Raw genomic sequence first — 12,039 nt, forward strand, 5'->3', positions numbered from 1 at the left:
CTGTAAAAAGAATAATGAGATATTTAAAAGACACAGTTGATTTTGGATTATTCTATTCAAAATCCTCTACATTTGATCTAATCTCATACAGTGATGCTGACTTTGCTGGAAGTAAATCTGACAGAAAAAGCACAAGTGGAACATGTCACATGCTAGGGCACTCACTAGTATCATGGTTCAGTAAGAAACAAAATTGTGTATCATTATCAACTACTGAAGCCGAATACATTGCTGCTAGCCTAGCTTGTACTCAAGTCATCTGGATGAAACAGACTTTAAAAGATTTTGGTTTAAATTTTGAAAATACAACTATTTTCTGTGATAATACGAGTGCTATAAACCTATCTAAGAATCCTATTTTACACTCACGAACTAAGCACATTCAAATAAGACACCACTTCTTAAGAGAACAAGTCTTAAACAACATAATTAAACTAGAATTCATACCCACTAATCAACAGTTAGCAGACATATTCACTAAACCATTAAAACATGAAGACTTCACACGAATTAGAAGAGAACTAGGAATATGCAAACTAAGTGACTTATAAATTAATTACACTTAATATAATACTTCTTATAAGTCTTGTTTAAATCGTATTTGAAATTGCTTTCCTTATTATCGATTTTAGTTAGTCAAACTAAGTTTCCATATTCACGTATTCTTATAAGACACATTCTTTATGTCATTCAACTTGTCATCTTTCAAGTACACATCCATTATAACTCCTTGTCCTATCTCCTTTCTCTCATATCCATAAAAATAATTGTATTAAAAGCCATCATAACAATGTTCACATCACTCAACTCCTTTAATTTTTTTTCCTTTATGAAAACTTGTCTTACGATAAAATTGTTTCACCTCTCTACTTAGTTTATGAGAACTCATACTCTTCATGAGTTAAAATCGAATGACTAGTTGATCTCTTTAAAAGATCTAGTTGCTATATTCACACGTAAATTTTTTTTACTATATCATCTATCATATCATAGCCCAACAAACTATCTATTATCATCTCTTTTGTATACAAATTAAGCCTCCATTTTTGTCTACTCTTGTTTAAAACTTAACCTTGTCGAGTTTCTTTAAATAAATCATATCAATCATAACTTTATTTATTTTTACTTCTTTATCCTTCACAAAAATTCATATATGTCATCTCACTTCTCTCACTCTTCATTCATAAATATTTTTGTCTCCTCATTTCATCTCTCGAATACATTTTTTTATATACATTTTTGAATCCGACTCCTCCATGTCTATTCGTATTTCAATTCTTATATATTTTTTTAACTCTTTCTCCTTTTTGTCTCATCATCTCTCTCACCACTAGTCTAAGTCAAAATATGTCCTTCCCATATCCACGTATACTCTTAAAAAAAAAAAAAATTACAAATATTAATCATGAAACATTTTTTTTGGCACTCTTTTCTTTAAAATGTCATATCTTTCAAAGTACACATCACATGATCACCCTATGACCTTTCTTTCCATCCGTGACCTTGTCTCTCTCCTATTGTATATCTCTCTAAAATCGAGAACCTTTAAAGTCTTGCCTCCAAGCAAACCTTTATTTATTCTATCTCTACTTTATGTCATATCTAAATCAAGTAAATGTTGTCCTTCATCATCTTTCTCTCATCTCTAGATATCCACATCATCTTTTTATCTCCATTCACGAATTTAGAATCCCTCCACATAGAGTAACAAGTTGTTTGTTTTATTAGGCCATTATTTTTAAGATCAATCATTTTTTTTATTCAACATGACACCCATACTCTATTAATGTTTTCTCTCACTAGTCGATAAACTCACCCATAGTAAAATCTTTATATTTCAATACTATGTCCTCCTCAATCTAATATAATACACTATCCTCAAACATTGATTTGATTTGTCATTCACAAGTCTCTTAACTTACTCCTCACGGATTTCCTTATTTGACTAAAATCTAAAAATTACTCACTTCCAATGTCATTCATTTCATATCAACAATTATTTTCTTCCTTCTATTTAATCAATTGGTTCATCTCTCACCATTCCATTCGATCTTTTCTATTCTTATACAAACTTTCTCTCGGTTCTAGCTTCTTTCTCTCCTAGTGCTTTATTTTCAAGACACTCGAAAAATGGCTTCCACCTCTACCAATGCGATCACTTCCGCAGATCTAAGATACCCCGACCTTATTCACCACTTTCAGTACATTAGCACCTTGCCAATTCAAACTGGCAAACTAGTAAACTTCGACGCCTTCACATCCTTTGACCTCCATACCTCTCTTCAAGATTTTGTTCCCATCTTAGGAACGACTAACTCCATGACCTACTATCCTCATCTCATCAAAATTTTCTATACCAACCTCTCTGTAGACCGTGACCACACCACCATTACATCCATGGTACATGGAAAACTCATCTCCTTCAATATTTCTCAACTAGGCTGCATTCTAAACCTTTCCTCCTATGGCATTGAGCTTCCTAACATAGTTCCGATAGATCGAACTGTGTTTAAGAAAATCCTTCTCTCCACTCGCTGCACCCATTTCCCATGGCATACGAGCAATCTCAAACCTCATGCTCTAATACTCTCACACATCCTCTCATCCAATGTCTTTCCAAAGCTTCCTTCCAAGGGTTTCGTGGCAAACAAAATCTCCCTTCTCCTGTATGCAATCTTCTGCACCTTTCCCATCAACTGGTCCAGTATCATTTTCAATAACATGATCAATTTTCGGGCCTTCCACTCTCTTCCTTTCGGGTACTTCATAACCCATATCCTTCAGCACTTCCAGGTGCCTCTCCACCAAGACATCATTCACCGGTCTGATCATGCTTTCGATGACTCATACCTCCCTGAGGAAGGGTCCCCTCGAGATCACTCTGATGATGAAAGCACCAGTGAAGCTGATCCTCCCGCAAGCTCTGACCCCGACATCCAAAATACCCAGGCTCTACTTCTCAGGAATCAAGCCTCTCTGCAACAGGCCTTTGACTCCTTGACAATGGGCCACGATTCACGTCACCGTCGCCGCAAGCTCAATACCACTGACTCTGACTAAGACTCATTTTTATTTTGTCTGTAATAACTTTTAAATTACTTTATGGTCTGTAATAACCTTCTTACTCTGATCCCTCCTTTTTGTCCATGACAAAGGGGGAGAAAACCTGTCTCCATTATTGGAGAAATATTCTCTCTTTAAACATTATTTCACCTTTTTTATCATATTATTATTTCTATGCATAATGTCTTTTTGACAGGGGGAGCATATTTTGTCATCATCAAAAAGCGGGAGAATGTTGAGAAACTCGTTTTTGATGTCACATAATATGATACACTGTCTTATTTGATTTTGTATGATATGATAATATGTTCTCTTGAAATAATGTTATATTATGACTGAATATGTTTTGCCTTAAATCTAACGAGTATTTGATGCAAGGATATCTCACCCAATAAGGATGGAGACTTCCTGTTCAAGTACAACTTTGTGCAATCATACTCCTTGAAGAAAAAGCTTGATGAGCCATGCTTTCCTAAAGTTCAAATGAAGATATCGGCTACCTCAAGATGAAGATTTTTTTCTTCTTTAGAGTCATATGTAACAGAACCTTCAGGATCTTACATTTTGCATATTACATACTCATTCATACATACTATATCATAAAAGTATACGATAGTTTCAAAAAGCTTCTTTTTTGAAAACCAATAAGTGTACCTTCTTACAACCTTTTATGAAAAAGACATTTTGTCATATAATAATTGTACCTTCTTACAACCTTTTATGAAAAAGACTTTTTATCATTGTACCTTACACTATATACAAAACAACATGAAAAAAGGAATGTAGGAAAAAGACAAAAACATAAAATCGACTACATAAGAAAAACAAATAAAATATGTTTTTGAAAAGACTTTAGTTATCTTCTCTAATGAAATGTTTCTTAAATACAAGAAGAAGACAAAAACATAAATCGACTACACATAAGAAAAACAAATAAAATATGGTTTTAAAAGGACTCTAGTTACCTTTTTTTTCATAACCATAGAATGTCGACTTACTTGAAGTCATCATTCTCTCTACAAATCATTAAATGACTTCTGTAACAAATCCTTTCTAAATATCCTTCCCAAAGAATGTCGACCTCCTTTTTCTTCTCATTCTCTCTAGAGACTTTGAAATACACTACATAAAGAATACACTTGACATGACTATGTACAAATAAATATCTCAAAGCACTCATAGTACTTACACTCATTTAAAGTAAAGAAGTACTAATGTACCTCAAATCATTAATTAGAATAAAGACAAAACTACAACCCAACGTTCAAATGTACTACTGTAAGAAATAGACTTTTTACATAAAATATGTATTACCTGAAAATATTACAACGACTAGTGTACCCTCTATTTCACCTTTATGGAAAAAGGCATTCTCGAACTTCTCTAAAAGATGTTTTTGAAATGACCTAACATTTCACATTTCAAAAAGTTACAATTCCAAAATGTAACGACTACTTTTTATAAGCTATATAAACACACACACATAAACTATTCAGACAAGAGGAATGAAATAAGACGTGTGAGCTTACAAAGAGAAAAATTTTCTATTCGTGATTTGAAAAGAGAGCCTTGAAAAAAAAAAGGAGAAAAAGAAAAAGAAAGAAAAGAGAAAAAGTCAAGTCCAGCTCTTTGACAAAGAGTATCCTCTGAGTGACAAACAGAACATTCTTAGAATCCTTCATTCGTGCATTCATATCATTCTGAAGGTTCTATAGGAAGTATTGTAACTCTGTTTATTCACTGTATTCCTTCTTTGTTTAAAGAAGTAGACCTCTGTGAAAGAGGGTGTTGCCCTTCTCTGTTGAGAGAAGAAGACCTCTTGGGAAGAGGATGTGCCCCTTCTCTGTTGAGAGAAGAAGACCTCTTGGGAAGAGGGTGTTGTACTATTTATCCGGTAACTCGGATGTTATAGTGGAATCTCAAGTGGTTTGCTTGGGGACTGGATGTAGGTCTGGATATTGACCGAACCAGTATTACTTCTGTGTTTTATGTGTTGTGCCTTATTGCTTAATTATTTTATTTTATCGATCATAATCATATTTCACTATTCACCCCCCCTCTAGTGGAATTTCACTTTCAAGGAAGCTATCAATTTCCTTGATATGGACGGGAAAGAAAATATTCTTGATATTGCGAGAGCTATTGGTGAAAGAATATTGATAAAAGAATTTCACAAAATTAAAGAAAATTCTTGATAAATTTGGCAGTCGTTTATCCTGGGATTCTTTTCTCATGATGATCTTTCTGCACTCTTTTTTTTTTTAGCAGATTGGAGCTCTCTTGGATTTTTCGGGAATTACATCATCCTTCATTTTGGAGATGTCCTAACTTGTCTCTCTCTTTTTTTTTTTTTTTGGGAAGGGTACGTCACAAACTCCTTCATCTCAGAGATGTTCCGATCCTTCTTTTCTCTAAGGGATTATCATGATGATTATTGGCTCTTTGGTAGGAAATCTCTTGATGATAGCTGGAATTAAATATCTTTTAGGGTTTGTCGGTAGGCTCATCACACTCGCCTTCATCTTGACGGTGATCTGAACTTTCCCTGGAAGGATCCGTCACAAACTCCGTCATCTTGGAGATGATCCAAATCTTCTTTGGCCTCGGGGGTCGACTCGCTTAATTCGCCTTCATCTTGACGACAATTGAGAGATCCCTTTTGCAGATATTTAATTGCAACTTGGGTGTTTGAGGAGATATGGAGATTGAGTGGATTTTTTCTGTATCACCCAGGATATTTCGACTGCTTTATTTTTCAAAAATGATCCTTAAAACCGTGCCATTGACTGCGATCAATATCAATCACTCATGGCTTTGCAACAATATTGAATTCTCTTTGCTGGCCATATCGCAGATTTATTCTTCATCCTTTTGGTTGGCCAATAAAAAGATTTTGAACTTTGAATCTTTTTTCGTGAAAGCCTTGTCCTTTCGGAAGTAATACTGAAGGTATTTTGAGATAATAATTTTGTGCAATAAAGATCTTTGAAATCAACAAATATTCGACGACAAATTGGCAAGATTTTCTTGAAATCCTTTGTGAAAGCGAGCATTTGAAGCACAACGCAACACATCCATGACAAAAATTCTCTTCTCCTTTCCCCAAAGGAGAAGATTCAGAAATTAGAATTGGGAATTACTCCTCTCTTCCCTGAAGCGGAGGTGTTTGCAAAACGAACTTTCGAAGAGAAATTAAGCTTTCGTCAAAACTTCCTAACATTAGGCTTCTCTTATGGAAAGAGGGCCGGAATTGGTGAGGTTGATAAATTGGTCATGAAGGAACGAGTTCATTACACTCTCCCTGAAAAGAGGGTCCTTCATGATGAAATGGCCTAGTCTGAAATTATGGGGCCTCAAGGAAAGCAAGTCTCCGTCGAGTCTTTCCCTATAAAAAGGGTTCCTTGTGTAAAATTTGGAATTTTGTTTTGCAAACGGTTCACAAAGACACGAGTCCCTTCAAACTCTCCCTTAAAAGGGGCTAAGTGAACGAATTGGATAGCATGCAAAAAGAGTGAGCTCCCTCGAACTCTCCCTATAAAAAGGGTCTCTCGCAAGAGAATTTTTTTTTTTTTTTTTGAATTCGGTATTGGGTGACCAAAAGGTCGAAATTTGGAATTTTGAATTTTGAATTTTTGAAATTGGAATTTTGCTATTTGAAATTAGAAATTGGAAGTTTGGAATTTGATATTCGGAAATTAGAGATTAGAAATTGGGAATTTTGGAATTTGGAAATTGATATTTGGAAATTGGAAATTAGAAATTTTGGAATTTGGAAATTGATATTTAGAAATTGGAAATTAGAAATTTGGAATTTTGGAATTTGGAAATTGATATTTGGAAATTGAAAATTAGAAATTTGGAATTTTGGAATTTGGAAATTGATATTTGGAAATTGGAAATTAGAAATTTTGGAATTTGGAAATTGATATTTAGAAATTGGAAATTAGAAATTTGGAATTTGGAAATTGATATTTGGAAATTGGAAATTAGAAATTTGGAATTTTGGAATTTGGAAATTGATATTTGGAAATTGGAAATTAGAAATTTGGAATTTTGGAATTTGGAAATTGGATGAGTGATCAGCACGAAGACTGAACTCAAGAGGTCGACTGACATGACCATTCAGTGGAACACTAACACGAGTGCTCGATTTTGAAAGGACACCGGTATGCATACCGGTTTAAAAATGTACCAGTTTGGATACTGGATTTTGGTTTAGTTCTGGTGATTGTCTTTCAATCTTGAATCGTTAGGAATTGTGATGGGATTGATAGTTGAAATCTCGATATTGACCAGATCGTTATTAATGCGATTGAACGCAAATGAATGCAAATTGATGCATATGAATGCACAAGTGCGTGAAATGAGAGATTTGTTTATCCTGCCTGCATACAGGACATTTGTAGATAAAAACAAAATTTTAAAATGCCCCAGTGTAACTGGGAAAAAGAATTTTGATCATTATTGAAGAAAATTTGGAAGAATTACAAAGAATAGGAAATTGTTCAAGTATAGAATTTTTTCAAATGTCGAGCATTGATGGGATCTGGTAATTCTATTCCATCAGCATTGATGAGCCAATATGAATTGCGAGGTAGTGCCTCTTTGACAACATAAGGACCTTCCCAATTTGGCGACCATTTGCCACCCGGGCGATGCCTGAGATAAGCTGTTGATCTGAGCACTAGATCATTGACCCGAAATTTTCTCTCAATGACAGATTTTGCATATTGTCGGGCTATCCTCTGGAGATAGGATTGAGCATGCTCTGCTGCTCTGAGCCTTGTTTCATCGAGCAAATCAAGTTGTACCAGTCGCTGTTGCTGATACTGATCAAGAGGTAATTCTAGAAGTGATGCAAATTTCAGAGCAGGTTTCTGAACATGTAGAGGCAGTACTACTTCAGTTCCGTAGACAAGTTCTGACGGAGTAGCATTCGTTGGAGTTCGAATGGTGGTTCTGTATGCCCATAATGCATCATGAATCTTTTCATGCCAGTCACGGCCTGTTTCTAAAGTTCGTTCAAGGATTCGAATCAGAATCTTGTTGGTGGCCTCTGCCTGACCATTCCCTTGAGGATAATAAGGAGCGGAAAAAGGATGATGAATTTTGAACTTTGAGCAGAATGTCCTCATTCTCTCACTCTTGAAATGACTGCCATTATCTGACACAATATCATGCGGTATACCGAAATGGCAAAGGATATTCTTATGGATGAAAGAAACCACGTGTCGACCTTCTACTGTGCGTAGAGTGACTGCTTAAACCCACTTAGTAAAATATTCTGTTGCGGCAAGAAAATATTTATGACCATTGGAGGCTGAAGGAGTGATGGGGCCTACAACATCGAAAGCCCACATGGAAAATGGCCATGGCGAGATGACAGATTGCAAGTATGTCGCTGGCGCATGAATGGAAGGCGCATGCATCTGACATTGAACGCACTTCTTTACAAAACGATAGCAATCTTGTTGCATAGTTTTCCAATAATATCCTGCTCGGATGATTTGTTTGACGAGAGTCTGATAGCCAACATGACCACCGCAAATGCCTTCATGTGCTTCTTGCACAACTTCTTTGGCTTCTTCTTCGTCCAAACATCTGGAATACTCAGAACTGAATCCACGACGATAAAGGATGTTGGCAAGAATAAAATATCGAGCAGACATGCGTTGAATTGCTCGTTGCTCTCTCTTTGATAATTTTGGAGGAAATTCGCCAGTTTTAATAAAATTCTTGATATCATGATACCAAGGCTTCTTCTTCTGCTCAGCCTGGTTTATCTGCTCTACTGGGACGAAAGCGGGTTGATCAAGTCTGCCAATTTCAAATGAGCGACAAGGTTCTCCACCCTTGAAAGACATGATGGATCCCAGATTGGCTAAGCTGTCTGCAACTTGATTGAAATCTCTCTTGATATGGAAAAGTTGGAATTCTTCGAATTTGTTGGCAAGAGCTGAGACAATCTTCTGGTAAGAAAGTAATTTCTGATCTTTTACTTGCCATTCGACTAGGACTTGATTGACGACGAGTAAAGAATCGCCATAAGCATGCACTCTTCTGACATTGAAGTCCTGTAGAATTTTCAGACCTTGTATCAAAGCTTCATACTCGGGCATATTGTGAGTGCATTGAAAATCCAGTTTAAGAGAAAAGGGAATCATCTCTTTCTCTGGTGTGATTAGCAGAATTCTGATTCCTATGCCTGCCATATTCTTGGAACCGTCGAAGAATAAATTCCAAATTGGGGATTGTTGAATATTGCAGATCCGCTCATCGGGGAAATCATCCTCAGCTTTAACATCCTCTGCTAGAGGAAAATCTGCTAATTGGTCTGCAATTGCTTGTCCTTTGATAGATCGCTGAGAGACATATTCCAAGTCGTATTGCATTAATAGAACTTGCCATTTGGCGATTCATCCGCTGAGAAATGGTTGTTCAAGAACGTACTTGAGAGGATTTAATTTAGATAGAATCTTGACTTCAGACACCAATAGATAATGTCGCAATTTCTGACACATCCATACCAGAGCTAGGCATGTTTTCTCTATCTGAGAGTATTTCTTCTTGTAATCAATAAAGGTCTTGCTCACATAGTAAATGGCATGTTCTATCAAGCTGCCTTCTTCGTATTGCGCCAAGAATCCGCCACAAGCAACTTGATTAACTGAAATATATAGCAATAGGGGTGTCCCTAATTCTGACGGCTTTAAAACAGGAGGATTGAGAAGATATTTCTTGATGCGTTCGAATGACTGCTGACACTCTGGTCCCCATTCGAACCTCACTCCTTTTCTGAGCAAATGATTGAAAGGCTCACATCTCATGGCCAAATTAGAAATGAATCGCCGAATTGATTGCATGCGTCCTTAAAGGCTACGCAATTCTTTGAGATTAGTCGGGGGCGGCATGCCAATGATAGCTTTGGCCTTAGCAGGATCCATTTCTATCCCCTTCTTGCTGACCAAGAAGCCTAGCAACTTGCCTGATTCGACTCCAAAGACACATTTTTGTGGATTGAGTCTTAGCTTGTAAAGAATGAGTCGCTTGAAAACTTGATTAAGAGCTTCGATGTGATCTTCCTCTTCTTTGGATTTCACTAGAATATCATCGACATATGCATCCATAGTCTTGTGCATCTGATCATGGAATATAATGGCCATAGCGCGCTGATAAGTGGCTCCAGCATTCTTGAGCCCAAAAGGCATGACTGTATAACAGAAAGTGCCCCATGGCGTGGTGAAGGATGTTTTGGATTGGTCACGAGCGGCCAACTTGATTTGATTATATCCGGAGTATCCGTCCATAAAGGAAAACATAGCATGCCCGGCTGTGCTATCGACTAGGAGATCAATGTTTGGGAGCGGATAGTCATCTTTCGGAGTGGCTTTATTGAGATCACGGAAGTCGATACAGATTCGCACTTTCCCATTCTTCTTAGGAACTGCTACGATATTCGCCAACCAATCCTGGTAATCAATTGCTCGAATGAATCCTGCTTTAAGCAGATCCTCAAGTCCTTCCTTGACCTGTTGCTCGATTCGAGGATCCATTTTTCTCAACTTCTGCTTGACTGGTTTCGCCTCAGGCTTAAAAACGAGGCGATGTTCCACCAATTTCGGATCTAAACCTGGCATATCCTCATAGGTCCATGCGAATATTTCTTCATGCTGCTTGAGGAAATTAGTGAGCCTTTCTTTCTCTCCTGGACTCAAACCACTGCCAATCTTGAGAATCCTAGGATCGTCTTCTGATCCGATATTGATATCCTCAGTCGGATCTTGAGCTAAGGATGATGGCTCATCTTGCTTCTGAATCGATGCAAATTCTGGTAATTCTTGAAGAGCTGAATCAGACTCTGTGGATTCTTCTAACTGCTTTGTAGTCTGACTACATTCTGTTCTTATTCAGACTTGATGAATTATTGCTGATTTCGAACAGGCTTTTGGATTAAAGACGAGCTTCTTGATAGATCGGGAAGACATTCTGAAAATTAGAGGATAAATTGATTTAGGGAAATTGCTCATCATGAAATAAATTGCTTTTATTGAAAATAATTGGAAAGATAAAAGAGCAAAATGATTTCAATTTTGTGAAGATTTAATATTGAGGAGTAAAGAGACAAATGGCACCAAGATAGACAAAGGAAACTGGCAACTTTATTGGAAGATAGAATTAATCAAAATGACAATGATGAAAATGAAATGGGATATCATCCCGACTGTGGAAATAAAAGAATGGAAATGAAAAGACAAGCAAATGCCCTTAGTGCATTCCTTCAGAGATGACTGCTGTATTCTAAGGGGGAAATGGTTATTTCAGAATTTCTATATTCTCATCTTCGGCACCATCTACCAGAAGATTTTTATCAATAAGGTCCTGAACAATGTTCTTCAGAACAAAGCAATTCTCAGTATTGTGCCCCACTGTTCGATGAAATTTGCAGAATTGGTCTTTGAATTTTCCCATAGGAGCGGAAGGATCGACCAGCCTGGGCAATTTGACCATCTCCTTGGTCAACAGGTACTCGAGCACAGTCTCGAGTGATTGATCTAATGGAGTGAACTTCCTCTCATAGCTCCATCCTTCATGCTTCACTTTCTCTCGGGGTTTTGGTCCCTGCTCTAGTTGAAGCGACTTGCTGAATTGCGGGATCGGCTTCCTTTTCTGATAATTCCTGTTTGAACCTCCTGCCCCATAACAGAAGTCTATATTTTGTCCCTTGCGATGATTTCATTTATTATTACTGACAGAATTAGTGAAATGAGTCTTCTTTTTCGACTTATTCTGACTGCTGTTCTTGGTGAAAGTGAAACCTTCGTAGAAACCATTCTCCATACTCAATTCGAGCCATTCGGCTCGTTCTGTTAACTCTATAAAGGTTCTGGATGGTGCGGTGGAGATGAGGCCTTTTAGAGGCTGGGAGAAATTGCTTAGAATCAAGGACAAAGCATGCCCTTCTGATATGGGGTCTCT

This window comes from Nuphar pumila, chromosome 12, assembly GCF_984573655.1.
Source record: "Nuphar pumila chromosome 12, dmNupPumi1.hap1.1, whole genome shotgun sequence".
Lineage (NCBI taxonomy): Eukaryota > Viridiplantae > Streptophyta > Magnoliopsida > Nymphaeales > Nymphaeaceae > Nuphar > Nuphar pumila.